We start from the raw sequence: 24,056 nt of genomic DNA, 5'->3' as shown, positions 1-24,056 counted from the left end.
AGAGGGAGGATGTGGTCTTCCCTTTCACGGCCACCATCAGTACATTAAGAGAGATGTTTGAGAATGAAGAAACAAAGAAATGAATAGACATGAGAAAGAACTTGGGTGTAGTTACTGACCCACGGATCTGATGAAAAGCAAACACGGCAGCAATCTCCCAAACTTCCAAAAGAATTGTGCTGCTCTCTGGCTGAAAAAGTCTGCCTGAGAAATACTGTTTGGAAAAACCCTCAAACAAGCCTTGGGTAGAAAGTAGGTGATAGAAACTCCAGTGCCTCCATGGTGACTGATTTTTTCAAACTCATTTCAGATGTGATCAAGAACAGCAACAGACAAGAAGAAAACTCCCATAGTGCGGGAGGTGGGTTCTAATCCCAGGAAAGGATTACTCTTATACAAAAAGTAGGAGACTCCACCAACCATCTTTTCGAGTTATCACAACATCTACTCGGTGGGGTTTCAGAAGAACTAGGGATGAGTGGATTCTGGAGGTACTATTAGATAAGCATTGGACTGCTAGCCTCAAGGTCAGCAGTTCAAACTCACCAGCAACAAAGATGAGACTACTTGATTCCCTAACAATTTACAGACTTTGAAACCCTAATAGGAAGTTAATAAACACGGCTGTTTACCAAAAGATTAGAAGTTTGAGTTCACCCAGAAGCAAGTTGGAAGAAAGGCCTGGCTATCTACTTCTGAAAACCAGCCATTGAAAACCCTATGGAGTGCAGTTCTTCTTGGACATGCATGGGGGTCTACTGTACCACACCTGAAATGACCAGAGATAGCCTTTCCTTACTCTTATGTTTTATGATGAGTATATGGGGACAGGAGGGAAGGATCAATCACTTTTATTTTCATCTAATTCATATGATGCTAAACCATGACAAAAAAAAAACACTGTTGTTGAGTCAATAATGACTCATAGCCACGGTAAGGACAGTGTAGAACTGTCTCTGTGAGTTTCCAAGATGAGATTGTAACTGTTTGCAGAAACAGAAAGGCTCATCGTTCTCCCACAGAATGGCTGTGAGTTTTGAACTGCTGACTTTGAGAATCACAGTGTGAATTGTAACCACAACACCACAAGAGTTCCATGGGAAACTACTTCTAAACCTAGTGGCTAGGACTGTGCATTGCATGGGCCTTCTGAACTTCCAGTGGAATACGTGAATGTGTAAAGCTTTAGAGCATCTCTCTTGAGGTGGAGTTGACTGTGCTCTGTATATCAGCGGAGGAGTAAGATGTGGTGACCAGAGGAAGCATTAGGGCAGAGATGGGGTAGATGCTTATAACAATGGTCCTTCTTTCTCCACATTTGGTATTCTCCAATATTGGGCTGCTAATCACATAGTCAGTCGTTCAAACTACTGGCAGCTCCATAGGAGAGATGAGACTTTCTACTCCTACAGATTTACCATCTCAGAATCCCACAAGATCTCTTCTACTCTGGCCTGTAGAGTCATTTGAGTAAAAACTGACCCAATGGCAGTGAATTGTTGAGTCTTCTTTGTAGGTGGGTATTTAGGGATCAGGTGTCTGCTGAGTGCTGCCTGATGGAATGTGGGCAGAAAGGATACAGAATGCATGCACACCTCGAATCAAATCTCACGTGGTCTTCCCCACTTATCTTTTCCTTTGACAATCTTCTAGAGAGGCATGCCTAATCTGACAGTGTCCTGAATGTCTGAGTGATAACTCAGTATATGGCTTCTCCCATTTTCCCCAAACCCAACCACTTCTTTCTTAACTAGAAGGGAGAAGACAACTTCAATTGGCACTTTGATGTACGAGTTGTTTATTAGCACAGTCAAGTCCCCAGGTAGCACCGATGATTTAGCTTAGGGCAGCTGATCTAAAGGGTGGCCATACAAACCCACCGCACAGCACTGTGGGAATGAAGGCTTTGCAACTGATCTCTGACATTTAAGACACTGGATATAATTTGAAGCAGCACTACTGTGAAAGACACTTATTTTTTCATGAGTTGAAATTGATTTCACAGCAATCATTTTTATCTTTCCTTTAAAGCTCTTTCACTGTCAAGTAGGCATTCTTTCCCTATTCCAAAGTAAGAAACCGAATTCAAGAAATGTGTCCAATGTATCAGCTCTCACTAATCCTAAAACTCCTGTTATCTCATGTACCCCTGTAAGTGGCCACACACAATTTATTGATTCCTCAGGGAAGTGAAGCTGTACAGACATTACAACCCGTGTACAGATTGATATAACACCACATACAGGTTATATAAGGATATGGATATAAATAAAAAAACATGTATTTCTATTTGGGCCTCATAGTGAGGCTGAAGTTCCCATACCCAGTCGGAGAAGCAGGGTTAGCTCCCATCAAGACGGTAAGGTGAGGTTTCACACCAGCTACATAAACCTCTGTCCCCACCCTTGACACACCCAGTCTGTCATGGGAATTAAAAAAAAAAAGTAGCCTCCCGAATAATGCAGCATCTTCGAGAAGAGCTTCATTGGAGAAAGACAAAGGTTGAGTGCTCACAGACAGTTGAGATAAAAAAATAGTTACCTTTGGGGCAGGTTAATGGTGGTTAGCAGGAGGGGAGGCTGAGAAAGAGCCCTTTAGAAAGATAGTCAACTCTTCTAGGACCCCTTAGTGAATTTGGAGTTTCTGTTATCCATTGGCAAGAATGGCCACATTCAAGAGAATGGTGTGGTCTAATCACAGTGGTACTGGAGAGGACCAGGACAGTCTTAGCTAGAGACAGTTGGGCTGGAAAGGTCCCACTAGATCGATCACCCAGCCCAATGATCTCATTTCATACTTCTTCATTCATCCACCTGCTTGGTCAACATTTATTGAACATCCCCTGTTTATAAGGTCCATAGGTATCTGCTTCTAGATGAATAACAGTTTGACCCTTTCCCTGCTGCCCACACAATTCAGTGCATTAAAGAAATAGAATATAAGCTAGCCATGTGTGTATACATGGGGTTTCCAGAGGGTACAAGCTGGCTCCTTCCAGAAAGGCTCACAACAGTCAACTGTTTGGCCCAAGTCCTAGAGGTCACAAAGGTCAAATCTAAGCTATCAGGGGGAAATAATATATTTATATGATATTTAAATAATAATGTTTATTATCATAGCACTCTAACACATCTGTGCAAATTTCTTCCCATTCCTGTCTGTAACAGTGTGACCTGTCTGAATTTGCAGATGAGACTGCTAAAGACATGGTATAGGTTTGTTTTATTGATATTGACTCAAGATTATTTGTTTCACCAGGAATGCAAAATGCAAATGAAATGATCCCCAAATTCCAGATTGTGACAATATAACATCATTCTGTTTAGGAAGTAGCTCTTTGTGCTTTTTTTAGAAAAGTATAATACAAGTAACTAAGCTAAAGGGAGCACGCTCCATAACACAGAAAGGCCTATTTAAAATCTTTACAAAACCTCTTCAAAATCTCAGTCACACAAACCAGCCTTCTTCCTGTGGATTCTCACAGTCGTCCAGTGAAGGGTTTAGGCTCATCTGCCCTTCTAGTTCAACCTACCCTCTGCAGCCTTCTTGCTATTGCTTATCATTATGCACCTGGACTACTGCCAGGGGTTACTCGAGTCTCCTTCTAATCTCTCCACTTCAAATTCATCCTCCATACATACCCATCAGAGGGACAGATCTTAAGTGCAGATCTGACCACATCACTTGGCTAAAAACCTGGCAAGAGTCTCTTTTAGGCTGCAGAACGAATGGTACATTCTTTATGTGATTTCTTGAATTTCCCACGAGAAAGCCCTTCCTAATACCCCAGCAAGCACGGTTTCTGTCATTTCCTATATGCAATTCCCGCATCCTCCACAAAACTTCTCTGCTCACGTGTCCCTGCTTCTGCACCACCTCTGCCTGGGACGACTTGCCTCTTTTTCGCTCTTCTTTTCCATCAATGCTCTCCCCAGGTCTGTAAGTAAAGTAACATCGGCAAGTATATTTGAGCGGATTATAATTCATCATAAACTTATAGGACAGAGTTCCCTGACCGATTTTCTTTACAGGTGCCGATTGCTAGGTCTTTTCTCCCAGGGAGTCTGGGGCAGTGTAGAACCGACCACCTTTCCCTTAGCAGCCACGCACTGAGCCATTGCACTACCAAGAATCTAGTAGTCACCATGTTCCATAACACAGTGCAGTCACATGGGGATTATAATTGTCTACTTCAGAAGGCTTTTATCCAAATTATATGGCACAATATGTATGAAATATCTATGTAAAAATGTAAAAACCAAAAATACTGGAGAAAATGCACCAAGAGATCAATGATGCCTTTTTTCCTTTGCTATGGGAAAGAGATGTGTGTGTTCCAATGAGGATTTATATTCTCTGACGAGCTATGCAGGGTCACTATGAGTCTGAAACAAAGCAAAGAGAGTGGCTGGTGCCAGCTGTTTGTGCTCCGGGTGGAAGCTGAAAAGCTGGCAGGTTAAGTGCAACTCAAATGCCAATCCACCCGGTGCGGTGTTGCCGCAAAACAAAGACCAGGCAATCTGTCTCCATGAAGACTGGAGTCGAGAAGACCCGAAGGAGGGGTTCTATCCTTGGGTCCTTGGGTGCACCCCTCTTGAGCCAGAACCATGCTGCATCAGCAATAGCACCATGCTTACATTTTGACAAGAAGCAGCGGCAGTGTCGTGGGCAAGCACGGCAGCACTAATATTTAGATCAGTGATCGACATCCACCCGTGAGTCCTCAGGAGGGAGATGTGGCCATTGGCTTCCAACAAGCCTCCAGCCTTGGAGGGTGGCCCGGGGCCATTCCACTGGGTCCTAGAAGGTTTCACGGAGAAGGACTCACCCAGACCACGGCTGTCTCTTTTTCTCTTCCCTCTCAGTATTTAAAAGATCATATTTCTAATTGTAAAGGTTTCTCACTTGCGGGAAAATTAAATAGGAACTCTTCCTAGAATTTTTAAAAGCGGGTACAGGTTTTAAAACGCAGTTAAAATCTGTGTGATATTTGTCATGTCTACACAGTGAATCAAAAGAGAACGGAATGAACAGAAATCCCTGATAATCACGAACGCCTGCGGGGCTGACGCTGGTGGAGAGGAGGAGAAGGTTGAGGCTGGGAGCGACAATGAACTTATCTGAGTCCATGTCTTTCAACCCACACTGCCCTTTATATATAAGGCCGAAGACATGTCGAAAAGCCTCCACGTCACATGTAAGCCAAAACAAATGTGCGATTCCCACAGATCTTGTTTTCCCTGCAGCGAGGCAACAAGGGGCTTTAACTCTAACCACACATGGCAACACAAGGTGGGGGAACCGTCCCTGAGAAAAAGTGGAAGCTCCCAAGTAGACCGAACAAAGCCGGGCTGGCTGGGGGGCGGATAGGCAGATTAATCTTATTAGGATCATATATCATGAGGGTGTCAGGTGTGAAAGCAAACGAATGGCCTGTGTTTATCTGAGCTAAACCGTGTGGTTCACCCAAACATTCACTCCCCAGAGCATTTTTTTTACCCGTAATAAATTGGCTAAGTCATCGCAGGGCGTTGATAGTAAAGCACGTTTAGGGGCAGTTAGAGGTTTCTGGCCAGGTTTTCGATGAAGCCACACTCCCCACCCTCATTTCTTTCCTGCCCCCTCTTCCCTCTCCTTTTTATCACAGCTGATTCGAAAAGCCCTTTGGAAAGATGAAGTAGGTAGAAATCAAAATAAATGGATTCTATTAAAACCGGCAATGCATCAACTGCTTGATAAAGTGATTAATAAACAGCTTAGGATGGTGATTGATTAAACTCTTTAATCAAAGTGCTAAACTGACTTAATATGGTGAGTTTCAACATGTTCGAAGTGTACATTTTCACTGCCTAAGGTTCACAGTTGTTTATGTAACTTTTCGGAAGTGTACCCTGTAGGTCTAACCTTCAGAGAGCCAAGGCTCTGGAATGTGTAAGGATTATAGCGTATCACCAACTGCATTAGCTGCTGACATGTGCTCATGAATTATAGGCCCTTTCTACCAGGCAACAAGTCATTTTTCAGAATATCCGACCCTTTGCAGCCCTTTGCTTACATCACTTCATAATTCTTTTAAGTCTTAATCTATAAAGCAAGACTGTGTGCGTTAAAAATGTTCCTATCATTCTCAGTTCGTGCTCTCTTAAGGTTTGATTGTTCTATTGGCAAAGATCAAAATTTAGACAGTGAGAGTGGAGACTTTCACTTTTATGATCGTTCCGATGTTTATTAGCAAATGGGTTTATTTCATCGGATCTCTGTAATTCTCACTATCAGGCACCATTTTAAAGAAAATTAATCATCTCTCTATCAATTTTATAAGCCACTCAACTCCAGATAATTTGTGGCCCTAATACAAACTCATTCTAAACACTTTCTGCGAAGGCTAAATAGAAAAGATTTTAAGAGTTGGTATTGTGGGGAAGAGGAAGTGAAAGTACTATACATTACAGAGAACATTCCCTGCTATTCTGTATCTGGGTCATGGGCACAACTCCTGGCATTGATTTAATTAGAGATACGGTTGTGTAGAACATTGCATTGAGCATTGGAGGGGGTTCAGAAGTGAAAATAGCACTACCCAGATTCAAGGGTCTTATTAAATAGCAGGAGGAGGGAGTTGCACACTGTGGGGATAATTATTTTTATTTATTTAGAAAGGCTATACGTTGTTTCGAAGACATAACTAAAGCCAAGAACAACAGGGAGGGTTGGGGGAACGTTTTGTAACTGATTTGACATTGGAAGGTAAAAGGGGATCAACTGTGGAGCAGACACTAATCAGTGGGGATCCTGTTTAATTGTTGCTATTGTCAGCACCTCAGCACAGTGGACCAAAACCCTGCTCACTCAGGCGTGGTTTCCAATAACTTTTGAGATCCACAGAGTTTTCATTGACAGATTTCTAAAAGTTGATCCCCAAGCCTTTCTTCCTAGTCTTTTAGTCTCCCGAAATGTGCCCAGCATTGCAGCAACATACAACATACACCTGAATCGGGGTCTTCTGCATGGAAGATGAGAATTCTTCCAGCAAACCACAAACTCCCAAATTTCTTAGATAGACCCCCTTCTTCTGAAAAACAAACAAACAAAACGCAGCTCTCTCCTATATCTCCCCCCCTCCCCCATTGCCCTGTACTACAGTTCATGATCGAAGATAAAGTGTAGGTATCTGCTTTTACAGCCCCCTGGAGAGTTCCAGTATCCCCTCCCCAAGAGACAGTAGCACCCACTTTGGGGCACAGTGCACTAACCCACGAAGCCATAACTGCCTCAGTGCATCTCTGCACCAAACTCACTGCCATCAAGTCAGCTCCCACTCAAAGTGACCCCATAGGGCAGAGTAGAAAGCCCCTGTGGATTCTGAGATGCTAACACAAAGTCTCGTCACTTTCCCACAGAGGAACTTGTGTAACCACAACGCCACCAGGGCTCCATTGGTCACTTTGACAGAGTATTTATAGGGATCACAACACAACACAGCACAATTTGTCTAGAGTGCAGTGTAGACGTGAAGAAACATCAGGCTATACGGGGTTGGGGGGAGGCTGGGGGGGGGCGGGAAGGGTAGGTTGCTATTATATTGCAAAAGCTCTTTTGGTGTTTACTTAACTTGCTAGGGATTAGGAAACCACAGAGGATTAGACAAAGTCTAGCAGAACACAGGCAGAACTACTTACTGCCTACAGCGCAACACTGGATCCAGACTTCCTGAACTCTGCCATTTAGAAGCTGCAGGACTTTGGGCAAGCACTTCAACTATAGTTGGCTCAGTTTCCTCATTTTTAATTGGAGGTGATAACAGAACCCGCTTTTGGGGAGTGTTAAGAGGATTCTAAAAAAATTAAAATCACTGCCATCCATTCAGTTCTAACTCATGCCTCTTTGTGTTTCTTTCACTGTAAATCTTTCTGGGACTAGAGCACCTCATCTTTCTCAGTTGGAATGGCTGGTGGTTTTGAACTGTTGACCTTGTGGTCAGCAGCCAAAGGTGTAACCCATAAGGCTTCCAGGGCTCTTTTCAAGAGGGTTAGATTATTTAAATAACATAAACCTCTTAGAAAAGTTCCTGCAAAGAAAATATTCTATAATACTAACAATAATTCTCATTGCTATTAAAACAAGTGTTGTGCAATTAGAACTTCATGCTAGGAAAGTTAAACATGCAACAGCGTTCTGATTTTGTTCATTTTGTTTATAAGATAGTTTGGTGACAGAACAGACAAGGAACAGACTATGTAAGGAGGCTATCTCAAGGAGCCTAAGAGAAATATCAAATGATATTTTCCCCAAGGTTATATTGGATCAGAAATGAATGAAATTAAGAAATATAGGCAAAGAAGACTATGAACAGATCAAAGAGGACTCACAAGTTGTTGTTATGTTCTGTTTTGTGTTATTCCCCATAGTAGTTCAGGATAAGCAACTGCATATGTTTAATTTGACATCACATAAGACATGCAGCAGGAGCATGTCCAGCACCAGTAGAGATGTTGGTATCCATCCCATGTATCTGATGGTCACCTGGATATTTAGAATTGGTATGCAAATGTATGAGGGGAGAAGAAAAGGGTAACTCCAGAAAATGCCCATGTTTAAGATTTAGACAAAGGATATAGATTGAAAATGAGCAGCAAGATAGGATGTAAGGTCAAATGCAAAGGGAGTTGTAAAAAGGTTGTCAACTGGTCCTCCTTTATTTATGCTTCAATTCATAGCCACGTTCTATAGGTAGATACCAAACCAAACGCACTGCCTTCAAGTCAATGCTGATGCGACAGGACCCTCTGTGGGTTTCCGGACTGTAACTGTCGCCAGGAGTAGAAAGTCCAGGCTTTCTCCAGTGGAGCTGCTGGTGGTTTCAAACTGAGGTCCGTATGGAGTGCAGCCTAATGCGTAACCCCTGCAACACTGGGGCTCTCATAGAATGATTCGAATTAGGTGGTTTGATACTTTCAAAGGGCTAAGAAAATCAAGGTTGGTATTAAAGAATTCCTTCCATGGCGATAGAAGTTCAGGACTGGATAAGAAATTTCTTCTTTAATATTCTAAAAAATTGATGTGGCAGGACCCCAACTGAAAGAGAATATGAAATTGTCTGCTGGCACATTATTAAGGTAGGATCCAGAAGTACATATCCATGAAGTGATGCACTACTGGAGAAATATGTACAATATGTATAGAAACCGGTTGGTATCCAGTTGATTCTGACTCATAGAGACCCTGGTAGAGCAGAAGAGAGCCCAACCCCAAAAGAATTGTGTAGGCTGCAATCTTTACAGAAGCAGACATCTCCCTTCTGCAGAGACTGGGTCAATGAAATAAAGATGCTGTATGCATTTGTCAATGGGTAGTAGTATCTGTGTATCAGGCGCTCTGGTGTGCAGTGGAGATACCACATTAAAGACGGCTCCTGCCTCAGAAAATGATGTGACAAGGAAGACAGACATTATATATGTCTTATATAGTCATATAAATATCTGATGGATTCCATTAAGAAACACTGCAGCTACCATGAGTCTGCTGGATGGGGTCCTAGACCTCTTGGGAGTCCAGGGTTTTTGCCCAAAGAAGTGATATTCAAGCTGAAAGATGCACTGGGAGCAGAGTCTAGGAAGAGGAAATGATGGTGAAAGAGTCTTAAGTTATGGGTAACTTCACTGTCTTAAAACATCAGAAAGTAAGATCAATGTGGCTAAAGCTCAGGAAGGTAGAGAGCGCAGAGGAAAAAGACCAGGACTAAGTCAGGCAGAGTTTTAAAAGACACACCGACACTACGTCAGTCCTGACTCATAGCAACCTTTTGGACAGAGGCAAGCTGCTCCTCAGGGCTTCCAGACTAAATCTTTATTAAAGCAGACAGCTCATTTTACTCCCTGATAGGTTTGAACTGTGGATCTTGCAGCTAGCACCCTCAAACTAACCCACAGTGCTACCAGGACCTCTTGGTGGAATTTGAGGTCCAGTTCAATGCTCAAACTATCATCTGAAAGGGAATCATTATGGTATTCTTGACCCAATATATATACCCTCTAAGCATATTTGGAAAACAAATCTTAGATTCTTAGCATGGGCTTCAGAAACCATGTATTTTCTGGCAAGTGACCCTCCAACTTTCTTATCCACTCTCTCTCTACCTTAACCCCTTTGCTTCCTCTCTGTTCCTGAAACATACCAGAGAGCCCTCCCTCACTTGGTCTTTCCCCAATTTCACAATGATTTGCTTCAGCAACTTCCCCCATCAATTCCTAAAACACGAGAGTTTTCCCTTTCTCGATGCATTTGAACTTTATTTGTTTGTTTATGTCTCTCTCTTCCCCTGTGTCCGTGTAATATAATAGTTACAAAGAAAACCATAATCTAGATAGTTGTGCAACCCATCTCATCTAATCAAATCAGCAGCAGCATCCCAGGAAACACTTTTAAATGGTCCACATTACACCTGGAAGATGTCCTGGTTCTTCCCCATGCTCTTTCCCTCCAACGTTTCCTGTCCTTTCCCTCTCCTCAACTATGCCCTGGCTCATTCTTATCTTGTTGTCACATCTGGCACTTTTGTTTAGATGTGTTACAACTAATGAGCCAATATTGATACATGGTTATTAGCTAAAACACATAGTTTATATGGTGTGATATGTACGGTGCGTTTTGACAAATGCATAGAGCATCATGTATTCAGCAACAGTATCATGTTGAAAAATCTCACTTCCCTAAAATGCTCTGTGAGCCACCTAGTCATCCATGACAATTAAAGATGTTTTTAGTGTCTACTGATTTGCCTTTTCCAGAATGTCCTTTGGTTGGAATCATACAATATAGCTTTGTCACACTGACTTCGTTGACTTCATGGGTGTGCTCCATTGAGCTGTCTCCAGCTCCCAGTGACCCTGACTAGCAGGGAGGAGCTGCCCCACAGGGGTTCCGAGGCTTGTTTTAGCAGAGGCAGAATGCCGTATCTCTCTTCTGCACATGAGCTGCTGCTAAATTTGGAGTCCTTGGGATTCGCAATCAAATGTCTAACCTCAGTGCCACCAGTCTTCCTTCTTTTTACTGAGTAATATGCATTTAAGATCCCTCCATGGTTATTGTGCTTGATAACTGATTTCTTTTCTTCTCTGAAAAAATACTCCATTGTATGGACATGTCACAGTTTGTTTATCCATTCACTTGTTAAAAAGCACCTTCAAAATAGCTTTCTTCCAATTTTTGACAAGTTCTAAGTAAAGTGCGACAAACATTCAGGAGCGTATTTTCATGTGGACATACATTTTCAGCTTATCTAGGTAAATACCATGGAGAGGGATTGCCTATAGAATTTAGGTCATGAAAAAATAGTAATAACTTTGCCAAAGTTTGAAAACTTGCAAAGAGCCGATATTTGAATTCTTCAGAGACTAGTCATCTCACCAATGGGACAAGGCCTCGCATAAGAAATTTTCAATAGCTCAATCAAAGCCAGGGAGCAAACAGTGGAGGGACTGCTGGCTTACATAAAGAGCTTAGAGCTTGCCTAGCAGTGTCTTAGAGCAGTCGATAAAACTTTAAAATCAATGTGCTGATGAAGTGCCAGCTGGAAATCATCACTGATTAGTCTGATGTTGTCACAGGGATCTAAAAATAACTGTACAGTATTGTGTATCTGAGAGCCCCCGTGTAGTTTGACCAGGAGGGTCTCCATCTCCAGCGCTTGTTGCCATCCCTCAGCGTCTAAATAGCACCAAATCTTCAGCACGCAATGGCTGTTTTAAAAAGGAAATGACCATTTTATTTTTACAGATAGGCTTTACCATGAAGGTAGTATTCACAGATAGCATTTACCATGGATGCTTCCAGAGAAATGTTATAAAAATACAAAAACGAAAAGTCTTAAAAATACAAGAAACCTTTTACAGAGTAGCATAAGTAATCGTTATTTGGAATCCAGTGGTTTTATTCACATACTTGTACATCCAAGGACAATACGCTATACAGATTTTGGCATATCCCTTTTTTAATACAAAAAACACAACTGGTTTATGTGGATGTAAATTCCTGATAAATATACATTTTAATACATGCATAAATTCCCATTTAAAATTATTTACTTAAACATCCTCCTTTATTGGACATTTAGAACTTTTCTTAAAAGTTTTGTGTTGTTCTCATAAAACAACGTGGCACAATGCAGATAAATAAGTCCCACCTTAACAGTGCTGTTAAGGAGCCCTGGTGACTGGGTAGGTTAAGTGTTTGGATCACTAACTCTTAGTTTGGAGGTTCAAAAGCACCAGCCAATCCATGGGAGAAAGAGGAGGCTATCGTTCTGTATTAAATTCTACTCTCAGAAACCCTAAATAGCAGTTCTGTTGTGTCCCATAGGGCCAGTGGGAGTTGGAATCAACTCAATGGCAGTGAGTTGGCAAGACATATAAGGGGTACCCACCAAAACTGAAATTGTGTGCTGGGCATAGCAGAGCTTTCATAGTACCACCCCCTCCCCTCCCCCCTCCCCCCCAAACACACACAGAGGCAAGCATCAAGCAACTCCCTCTAAGTTAGCGCACCCAGTGGCATTGTCTGGGAAGGTTCTCTCTGGCCACTGTGATTTTTTTTGTAAAAGCAGTTTCACTTGAACCTCGTTGTTCTGGTGATGAGCAATTTAAGGGAACAGCATATGGCGGTGACATTTTGTTTCCTGCTCAGAAAAAATGCCACAGAAACTGATGTTGAACCCAGCTTACAAGGACAGTGCTATGGGGAAAACTCAAATATATGAATGGTTTTCTCATTTCAAAACAGATGAGATGTCAATTGATGACAAATCTCATTCTGGATGTCTGTCAGCTTCCTGAATGGATGAAAATACTGACTCGTGGTACATGTGGAGTTCATTTCCACCAAGTCAGACTGTTAAATTAATCAAGCTTTCTATTTAGAGGTTCTGAAAAGATTACATAATAGTGTGTGACAAAAAAGGCCTGCTTTGTGGTGGTTAGGGGACTGGTTTTGCCACTACGCCAATGCACCTGCTCACGCAGCCATTTCAGTGTGCCAATTTTTGGTAAAAAACAGGATACCTTTCTTGCCACATGTACCTTACTCACCTGACCTCACTCTGTGTGACTTATTTTTGTTTCTGCAAATGCAGAGGGACATGAAAGGAGAGTAATTTGATGACGTAGATAAGGGGAAGAAAACACTGAGGGAGGTGCTGTCAGCCATCCAAATAGATGATTTTGAAAAATGTTTCCAAGAACGGAATCAATCACAGATTTGACAAATACATTACATGTAGTGGAGAGTATATTGAAGATGATAAGGTTGCTTTGCAAAAAATAATAAGTACATAGCTTTGAAAAAAATCAGTTTGGGGGGTACTCCCTCATATTTGAAAACTGTTTATTATATATTTTTATGTATCCTGGAATCTGAGTCCAAAGAATGCAACTTAGTTCATGCTGCTACAGTAGGAAGAGAGTAAGCGCAATGTTAAAATTTGGAGTCAAGTTCATTCTATCCTGTGTACATGATTACCGTGTCATAACACGTGTTCCAAGTGAAGTGATTTCTTTATCAACAACACTTTGTTCCCCTTTTGTTCTGGTGTGGTGTTTTTGTTGGTTGAGGCAAGTCAATGTATACTTATGATGACACCATGCATGCAGATTAAAACGGCTTCATAAGGTTTTCAAAGCAGTGACTTTGGGAAGTCAATGAGCAGTCCTGTCTCCCAAGACAACTCGAGGTATGTTCACATGGTCAACCTTTCAGCTCATAGCTGAGTGCTTCCTTGTACCACCCCAAGATTATCTGCAAACATATAATTATAATATATAATTTGACATATATGTCTATATGCGACTGCACACACATATGTATTCCTGATCACAAAGAACTACAGTGTCAATATTTAGACTTACATGAAATATGAAATCATCCTATTTATCTCAAGAATAACCACGAAGCAGTATGATTCATCCAAAAGAAAACATTCTTATGACAGCCAGTCTATTCATGCACAAAAGAAAATTTAAATAATAAAATTCTAAAATGCTGATTGAAAAATATTTGATATCTCAATTCTAAAGAATTTATTAAATTTTCTTAAAGTCACTATTGTTATAAATCATTTTATTATTTTACAAAATTTTCTTAATCAAGATGCGCTCTCAATTTGTCTGTGACATCTTGTCAGTGTTTTCAAATAATATATTTGAAAATAAAATTTAACCCTTTTATTCATGATTTTAAAGGTGACAATTTTAACTTCTTGCATTCTACAACCCATCAATATTTCCTATATTGTTTAAGTCTTGGGTGGAGCATGGGAATCATGAATCAGGCACTTACCATAACAGTGATAAAAAATTCCTAAATAAGAAGAATAATGTCTGCCTAATTGAAATTCAGCAGAAACTAAAATATACAGCCTCCAAAAGGGCTCTTACAATACACCGATGACTTCTGACTCTCAGAGGTGAGGCAAGCAGTTCTAAAAATAAAGAGCCTTTCAGAAATTGCTTAGTAGAAAGTGCCTTAAGCTTCTCCTTTTAGACAGAGGTTATCAGTATCAGAACTACCTATGCTGGAAATAAATCACATTGATTTCTTCACAGGTGGCTCAATTTAGCAGTTTAATCCGAGAGAAATGACAGATTTCAGGGTAGAAGGTGGAGGGAGGGGGGATAACCTCTTGGTCCTTCAGGTTTAGGGGGTAGAATAGATATTTTATCTCTGTGCCAATGTTTCCCTCTGTTAATCAGCTGTGTGGACTTTGATTTTGGAGTCATTCAAAGCATAGCAAATAGAAGGTCTTGTAGAAAGTCTTCCAAAGAGGCAGTTTAATAACTTTCCCAAAATATATGTGTACATATTTTTGCCGACCTTTTTCCAAACGAAAAGTTCACTCAGGTGTGATGACTAGCCACATAACATATTCAATTTTGTCAATACAGGAAACTACCAAAGGCTGGAGAAAACTAGCTTAGAAAAGCAGACATATTTTACAATGAGAATACCTGAAAGTCATGTGAATCTAATATTGCTCAACTCCAGTATAGTTGATTAAACTGTGTTTATAAGTGGGATATATTTAATTCAAAAGGAAATGTAGGATTGTGGGTATATTTATTTTAATATATGAGAAGGAAACATGCTTCTAAAGGGACTGGTGAATCATAACTGTGACTGGAATAGAACATAACATTTTGGTACAAACATACAAAATTAACCATGTTACAACATTGCTATGATTATTTATTAAAGGGGAGGTGGATTATTTCCCCCCAAGAAATTATATATTCTGAATGCAATATTACTATCTGATCAAATGAAATAACATAAAGTATATTATCCTAATGGATACCTATAAATCTGTGACAGAACGTCTAAGAAGTGACTGAACAAGATACATCTAACATAGCAAAATGTGTTAATTTGAAGAGATTAGATAGCTGAGAAATGTGCTGCCTAATTAAAAAAAACATTAAAAAGCAAAAATCTGGTATAATTCATATAAAGCTAATACTCTGGCTGTTAATTAAATTATTCAACTTCTCATTAAAGATCCAAAACCATGATGGAGTCTAGTTGTTCCCAATCAGTATAAAAGGAGAATCATGGAATTAAAGGCTGTGGGGGAAGTGATTTCTGCTAGGCCCTTGGGAGAAGATGGACACTCTCACTTTCCAGGAGAAAGCAGACTGCCAACCTGGAGCTAAAGGAACCTGTGTATCATTACTTGATGAACTAGTTGAAGGGTCAGCTAGACGTGGTCAACATGGCTGCTAGCTGTGTGAAGGACTGAGCAGATGCCCATCAGGACTTGGCCGTTAAAATCATGGGCTGCAACAGGGTGGCCAAGATTACAGAATCACTCTGTGGCCCTCCACAAATGTTTGAACGATGAACCCCCCTATGTTTGGTAGACATATGCTGTTTTCATGACAAAGCTTCAAGAGATCCATGCCCACATGGTGGATGATCAGGGATGCCTAGATCCCCAGTCACATCTCGCAGCCTACTCAAGGTCAATGTTGTCGTTGTTGTAAGGTGCCATCTAGTTCATTCCAACCCATAGCAACCTGAGGCACCACAACATGAAACGCTGCTCAGTCCTGCACCATGTTCACAATGGCTCCTGGGCTGGAGCTCACTTTCACCGTCACGGGGTCACTCGGTCTGGTGGACAGCCTTCGTCTTTTTCACTGCACCTCTATTTTACCCAGAATACTGTCCTTCTCTGAGGACTGGCCTCTCTTGATACATGTCCAAAGTTTCTTTTCTTTTTTTCATTTTTTTAAATTAATTAATTTTTTTACATTTTATTAGGGGCTCATACAACTCTTATCACAATCCATACATATACATATACATACATCAATTGTATAAAGCACATCCGTACATTCCTTGCCCTAATCATTTTCTTTCTTTCTTTCTTTTTTTAAAATCTTTTTATTGGGGCTCATAAGGCTCTTATCACAATCTGTACATACATCAATTGAGCAAAGCACCCTTATACATTCGTTGCACTCGTCACTCTCATAATTCACCTTCCACTTGGGTTCCTGGAATCAGCTCGGTTTCCCTTTTTTTTCCCCCATCCCCCTCCCTCCCCGATCCCACCCCTGGTCCCTTGATAGTTTATAAATAATTATTATATCTTATCTTACACTCCCCGGCGTCTCCCCTCACCCGCCTCCCCCTTGACAATCTCCCAGTGAGGAGGTTACACATAGATCTCCAAGATCGGTTCTCCCTTTCTACATGCCCTTCCCTCCTGGTGTCGTCTCTCCCACCGCTGGTGTTGAAGGGTTCGTCTGTCCTAGATTCCCTGTGCCTCCAGATCCCCACTGCACCACTGTACATCCTCTGGTACAACCAGGTCCGCAAGGCAAGGTAGGATTGGGGTCATGATGATTGGGAGGGGAGGAAGCGTTCAGGAACTAGAGGAAGGTTTTGAGTTTCATTGTTGTTACACTGAACCCTGAGTGGCCCATCTCCTCCTCACTAACCCTCTGGAAGGGGTGTTCAGCTCTCTACAGGTGGGCATTGGGTCCCCATCATGCACTCCCCCAAGTGGCCATCTAGCTCAGAAGCAACAAAGCCCACAGAGAAGAAGCACACGGCCTAAGCGAACACAAGGTGTTGAATGGACCATGTAGCAGATACAAAGGAACAAAAACAATCATTGTGTGATCACCTTCCTCACATAATGGCTGAAGACGAAAGTGTGCATAAGCAAGTGTGGTGAAGAAGGCGGATGGTGCCCGGCTACTGAGAGATATAGTGTCTGGGGACTTAAAGGCTTGAAAGCAAACAAGCGGCCATCTAGCCCAGAAGCAACTGAGCCCACACGGAAGCAGCACACCAACATAGGTGACCATGAAGGACAGAGGAGACCAGGTCTCCAACATCAAAGGTGGGGTGGTGGTGAGAATCACATCCAAAGTTTCTAAGACAAGATCTCTCCATCCTTGTCTGGAAGGACCACTCTAGCCAGACTTCCAAGACAAGTGTGTGTTGTCCTTTGGCCATCCAGGTCCTTTCAATGTTCTTCTCTGGCACCACTAATGAAACTCGTTGACTCCTCATAGGTCTTCGTTATTCAGTGTTCAGCTTTCTCATGCAGATGAGGCCATTGACAACACCATGGCTTGGTCAGGGACACTGTAGTCCTCAAAGTAACATCCTTGCTTTTCAATACTCTAAAAATGGTCCTGTGCAGTAGATTTATCCAATGGAATTCATTTTCCAATCTCCCGACTGCTGTTTCCATGAGCATTGATGGTAGATCCAAACAAGCAAAATCCTTGACAGTTTCAATCTTTTCTCCATTTGTTATGATGTTACCTTTTAGTCCAGTTGTGAGGATTTTGTTTTCTTTACATTGAGTTGTACTAAGTACTGAGGTCTGCAATTTTTGACCTTCATCAGAAAATGCTTGAAGTTCTCCTCACTTTCCGCAAGTAAGGTTGCATCACCTGCCCATTGCAGCTTGTTAATAAGCCTTCCTCCCGTCCTGATGCCACATTCTTCTTCACTTAATCCAGTTTCTTCGATTCCTGGCTGAGCAAATATTGAACAAGTGTGCGAGAGGATACACCTGATGTACACCCTTCCTGACGTTAAGCCATTGCAGACCTCTTAGTCCCTGGCTCTCTTCTCACAACTGCCTCTTGATCATACCCATGTTCTGCATGAGCACAATTCAGTGTTCTGGCATACCCATTTTTCCAAGGCGATACATAATTTGTTAGGATTCACACCATTGAATGCCTTTGCATAGGCAGTAAAACACAAGTGAACATTTTTCTGTTACTCACTTCTTTCAGTCAAGATCCATCTGACATCAGCTGTAGTAGTCCTTGTTCCATGTCCTTTACTGAATTCAGTCTGAATCTCTAGCAGATCCCAGTCGATGTCCTGTTGCATCCATTGCTGGATGCTCTCCATCTAAATTTTGCTTGCAAGTCATATCAAGGATATTGTTAGACAATTTGAGCATTCAAAACCAATGGTGGAAGCTGATGCTACAGCGTGTATCTGAAATCAGCAAGTTTCACGCAAACAATCTCACCTAAAAAATCTGTTCAATCTGAATTCACAGATTGTGAAGCTGCTGACTACCATAAATTAGTGCATTGAAGAAAGCCATATTTCCAATGAGTGTCCAAGCTAATTGTAACTCTAAGGATGACCGAGAGGCTGGGAACATCTGTGTGTGGGTAATTCCGCAGTGATCCTATGCCAACTCTGCCGGAGTGCTCTTGGTGGGTAAAGTCCTCGCAACAAACCGATGAAAAGTTAGCAACTTCTCTTGTCACTTTGATGTGTAGGGAGTCCATAATCTTGAGGAAGATCAATTGAATTGTTCAGAAAAGGTTTCAAATCTTGAAGCACAAAACTCTTTGTGAAGTCCAGTATTCCACCTATAGTACAGGAGGAGAGTTGGGCAGACAGATCCATGGGGCACCACAAGCTAATACCACGCAGGTTCTGCAGAACTGAAGGAACTTCTGTAACCCAGATACAAGCCCCTGGACATGGTGCCATGCAAATGAAGCAATCTGCAGAGCAGCGCTGTGTGAAGACATTATTTGATCTCCTCCCCATTAAAGAAAGTGACATAGGCCACTAAGTGATTCTTTTCATCAGGGAAAGACATCCTGCACAGGCATCTCACAAGGTGCCATTCTCTGTGAGATGTTAGACTTGTGAGATGAGCTGGCTATTCGAGCTGCAGGGATGAGGATCACAGGGGAATAAGCTGAAAGGATGAAAATAAAGATGAGTCACCAGAGAACTCTCTGGAAGGATTTTATCATGGAAGTTCACAGATACAGCACCCTCATCTTACTACCACAGTGAAGTTATATCATTAGAACGCATCCCAAATTCAAGGGTTTGCTAACAGGTCTTGAGGTTTGGGAACCAAGGATTCTGACAACCCCGGCTTTCAAACCGGATTATATTTACTGTGCTTTTCCCCATATGTCCTGCCACAGCCAAAGAAAGCATGTGATTTCAATATTAAATGTAAGAAGACCCAGATAGGAAAACGGCAAGGACAAACATCCTTAGCACAAGAGGGAGTCTAGTATATGCCAGGAAGTGAAATTTACCTAATATTTTGCTTTAATTTCTTAGACTAGAAGAAAAGTCAGTATTTACTGGTGGCTTTTTAAGTATTGTTTCTATGCAAAAACAAGCCATATGTTTGGTCAAGACACATCTAAGTTATTCTATCAGTGCTTACCTGGCAGGGGCGAGACCATGATCATGAAGGTGGTTTTCCCAGGATGAGGCTCACCCATTGCACTCCGGGTGTGCTGACCCCTGCGATCTCCCCAAATGTGGGAAACTCGACTGCATAATTTGTGGCAGTCGGGGACTGCGTTCACGCTTTCCCCTATAAATAGATTGATAACAAATACATAAAATAAGTTATTCTATCAAATAAGTTGAGAAGAGAAACAGTTTATCTAAACGTGGCCTTAAGGAAGTCACCAGTAGGCCGGCATGCTGTAAGTCCCACATTTTGCCTTGTGGGTGGCGTCCATTCAAGAAAACGAAAGTCTGAGGAAACCGTACTAATTCAATATGAGTAGATGCATATATAGGCATGCTCCTAAAATGATGGAGGGAGGAGGACTAGATTGATAGGTACGTTTCACAAAATAGAGAAGAGAATTGAGTTTCTATACATCAGGGAATCATACATTTGTATGAGAAAAATGGTATTGTAAGAATTCAGGAGATAATTCTCTTGTCTCTTAGCATTTACTCCCCCCCCCTCTCTTTGAGGGGCCATGGAGCTAAAATAAGGCATACGTAAAGGGGATACACTGCTGTATAGGAACCAGCCTCACTTCCCGTTCAGTTTCTGCTTTGATCACTTTCCATCTCTTCCTTCGATTGTAGACACATGTCCCCTTTATCAGCTTTGGGACAGCAGTGGAAATGTCAAAGGTCAGGAAAACATGGCCCAATGCAATGATCTTCCTTAAAAGGAGATTCTGTGCCCATCAGAACTGTTTCTAAATGAGATGGGCTGCGGGTTTGCTGGCTAGAGGGAATACAAGCAAAGGACACCATTTCTCCAAGTTAAGGAATAATAGATGTTGATGGGTTAATAGTGCATCAGTGCATTTCAATGCAACAGAAGGATCACAGAAACAAAAATAGATGATAGATAGATAGATAGATAGATAGATAGATAGATAGATAGATAAGATAGACCATTAGGTAGTTATTGTAGTTCCACAATATTCAATGCAACACTTTGGTGTGTACAAATAACTTTGTAACCCGTACTTTCCTTCATACATGATGATGTATTTATATAAACATATATGAGGCAAAGAGTATATTTAGCTCGCTCTTTTCCCTCATATTCCTTTTTCTTGTGTAATTTATAAAATTAAATCTATTTGGAGAAAGGTAATAGCAGTCATCAAACTATGCTGATACCAAAGTTGGCTAACATGTGTCCAGGCTCTATGAACTCTAAAAACCTGGAGGTTGAGTTCCTCCTACCACTTTGCCCCAAGGAACAATTTATTAATATACTCAAGAACTTTATAAAGTCTTCTATCCTCAATCCTTTAGCAAGGCCAGGTGTCCCCAAAGCACCCAGGTCAGCGGACATCAAAACAGTTTGTTGTGCTTTCCAGACCACTGAGTGTATTTACACAAGCACTCATAAGGAAGAACTCTATCATCAGGGGTTATAAAATGTACTGGCTCCTAGAAATGCAAGCAGATAGTTTGACTTGATAATAACAATATATAATGACTTGCATCCTATTTCATCACCATCATACCATAATCTAATGAGTAAAGGTTAACTCACTAGAATTAAAATAATGGAACATATTAGTAAAACATACTGAACTGAAGAATGTACATCTGAGTTTAAAAAGAAATGCATCCGAATGAAAATTACGTTGATATTTTGGAGGTGTGATTCTCCATGGAGTACCATTTCAATATACCCTGTGAAATGGTCTAAAAACACATCTACAATTTGGATTGGTTTCCTCGGACTGCCATAACAAAGTGGGGGACTTCAAACAGCAGCCATTTATTCTTGCACACAATTCTGGAGGTTTCTTCTGTGGCACTGACCATTTGACTTCAACTAGTAGCATTATACTAGCTTTATACTAGTTGCTACTAGTAGCATATGAGTTGCTACTAGTTGTATACTAGGTAATAGTTGCTACTAGTTGTATATTAGTTAATATATACATACTAATTAATATATACTATATTGTATATATATATTAACCAAACACTGCCCAGTCCTGAGCAAACCACCCAGCGATGCGTGGGCCGATATTGCAGACACTGTTTGATTTACACCATTGAGTGCCTTCCTCGTTTCCACTGAGCTCTACTCTACCTGCATGATGTCCTTTTCCAGGAACCGGCCCCTCCCCATTCCATGTTCTAAGGAACCTTTGGGCTGCACTTCTTCCAAGAGAAAGTTGTGCATCCTTCTGGCAACACATGCTATATTTAATATTCTTCGCTAATGCCATGATCCAAATGCATCTATTCATCTTCGGTCTACCTTATTCATTATTCAGCTTTTGTATGAATATAAGGCAATTAAAATTACCATAGCTTGGGTCGAAAACACCTTAGTCTTTCAGGAGCATGAGTGTAAAATCATAGCTTCTGCAAGACTGTGTTCTCAAGAGAGCTTGAAAGGAATACAAGGGGGCACCAAAACAAACAAGCGAGCAAGCAAAGCTCTTTTGGACTGAGCTTTTGCAGTATGCATGTTTCCAGCGAGGTGAGCATCCAGCAACTCACTCTGAGTTAGTGCACCCAGAGGCATCACCAGCGATGGACCACTGAAGAGATGGAAGCGTTATCTGGACTTGGAACTCGGTTTGGCAAATTGTAATGGAAGAGTTGAACATGAGAAGGATCGCTGTGAAATGTGTACCTTGGGTTTTGACTGACCAGGAAAAAGAGCTTCGAATGGAAACATGTCATGTTTTGAAAGAACAGCTCCAAAGCAACCCTGACTTTTTCCCCAAGGTCATTACCAATGACAACACATGGTGCTATTCATATGAGCCCTAATACAAACATCAATCAAGCCAGTGGAAGACGCCATTGTCACTTCTCCCCCACTAAAATTTCATCAAGTAAAATCAAAGATCAAGATGATGTTCATTTGTTGTTGTTTTTTTTGTTTTTTTTATGTGAGCGGGATAGTCCAATTGGAGTTCAGTCCACCAAATCAAACTGCTAATCAAGCTTTCTATTTAGAGGTTCTGAAAACATTGTCTAGCAGTGTGCTACAAAAAGGGCCCTAATTTGTGGCAGATGGGGGACTGGTTTTGCAACGGGACAGTGCGATGCCCTTGCTCATGCAGCCATCTCAGTGTGCCAGTTAGTGGCAAAAACTTTAGGCCTGTCTTGTCCCCACACACCTTACTCACATGACCTCACTCCATGTGCCTTATTTCTGTTTCCCCTAAGGAAGAGGGGCGTGAAAGACAGAAATTTGATGGTTTAGAGGAGGTGAAGAAAAAAATGAGGGAGGTGCTGTCAGCCATCCGAACAGATAAGTTTGAAAAATGTTTCCAAGAATGGAATCGCATATTTGCTAAATGTGTTACATGTAATGGAGAGCACTTTGAAGGTGGTAGGGATGTTTTATAAAACAATTTAAATACATCGGTCTGAAAAAAAATTCCAAAAGTTTAAATATTTTAATTGGCAACTATTCCACATATCATAAAACGCAATAGCTCAATCATATTAAGAAATATTATACAAGCATTACCACAATGTATTATAAAACATTACACACACCCATAGTTAAATCACTTTTAACATGAGTTATGTAATCACAAGCAGTTCTAGTGCTCTATCCCCCTCCTACCTTCCTTGTTTACTCCCCATATTCCCTCACTGTCCCCATCTCCCATTCCCCATCCTACATCCCTATAAACCCTTGCTAAGAGTTATTATCTCTATGCATCTACTCCTGTGCTTCACAAACTGGGAAACCCAATAGAAAAAAAATTTGAAATACATTGATAAGGATAAAATAATAATAATAATATAAAGATAAAAATACAAATCATGAGAAAGAAGGACAAGATCACCCTCAATATAAAAAAAAAAAGTCAAGGAAGAAATTTTTGTCATGGAAAATTCAAGGGATACTTGCACCCAGAACAAATTCAGGTTAGGTCAGGAGGGAGGTCACCTAACTAAGTATTACGTTTGATTCAGCATAATCAAAATTACAATGGCCTCTGTCTTATACAGTAAGACTATTCAAGACCATCGCCTGTGACGAGTTGGGGTCTACCAGTGACTTAATCTGCAGATAGGTTTGTGGCTCCCACTGTCCTCCTAGCCTTCTACCAATTGGGTGTTCATAATTTTAGTTCTGATACTTTTCCCTTCATCATATTTGAATTTTGTTACTGTCATCTTTGGATCACACAAGCTGGTGTGTTTCTTCCACATGGACTTAGTTGACTCCTCATTTAGATGGCTGCTTGTTTGAATATAAGCCTTTAAGACCCCAGACTCTACTCCAATTG

General features: G+C 41.2%; 1 non-coding gene across 1 annotated transcript; it reads left to right on the top strand.

Moving 5' to 3' along the window:
• Positions 1 to 19,727: 19,727 nt before the first annotated feature.
• Positions 19,728 to 19,891, top strand: LOC142457648 (U1 spliceosomal RNA). The gene has a single exon (XR_012786347.1). It is a non-coding gene; the product is annotated as a U1 spliceosomal RNA (small nuclear RNA).
• The last annotated feature ends 4,165 nt before the right edge of the window (positions 19,892 to 24,056 follow it).

This window comes from Tenrec ecaudatus, chromosome 9, assembly GCF_050624435.1.
Source record: "Tenrec ecaudatus isolate mTenEca1 chromosome 9, mTenEca1.hap1, whole genome shotgun sequence".
In the NCBI taxonomy this organism is placed as follows: Eukaryota; Metazoa; Chordata; class Mammalia; order Afrosoricida; family Tenrecidae; genus Tenrec; species Tenrec ecaudatus.
This window is presented reverse-complemented; position numbering and strand designations above follow the sequence as displayed.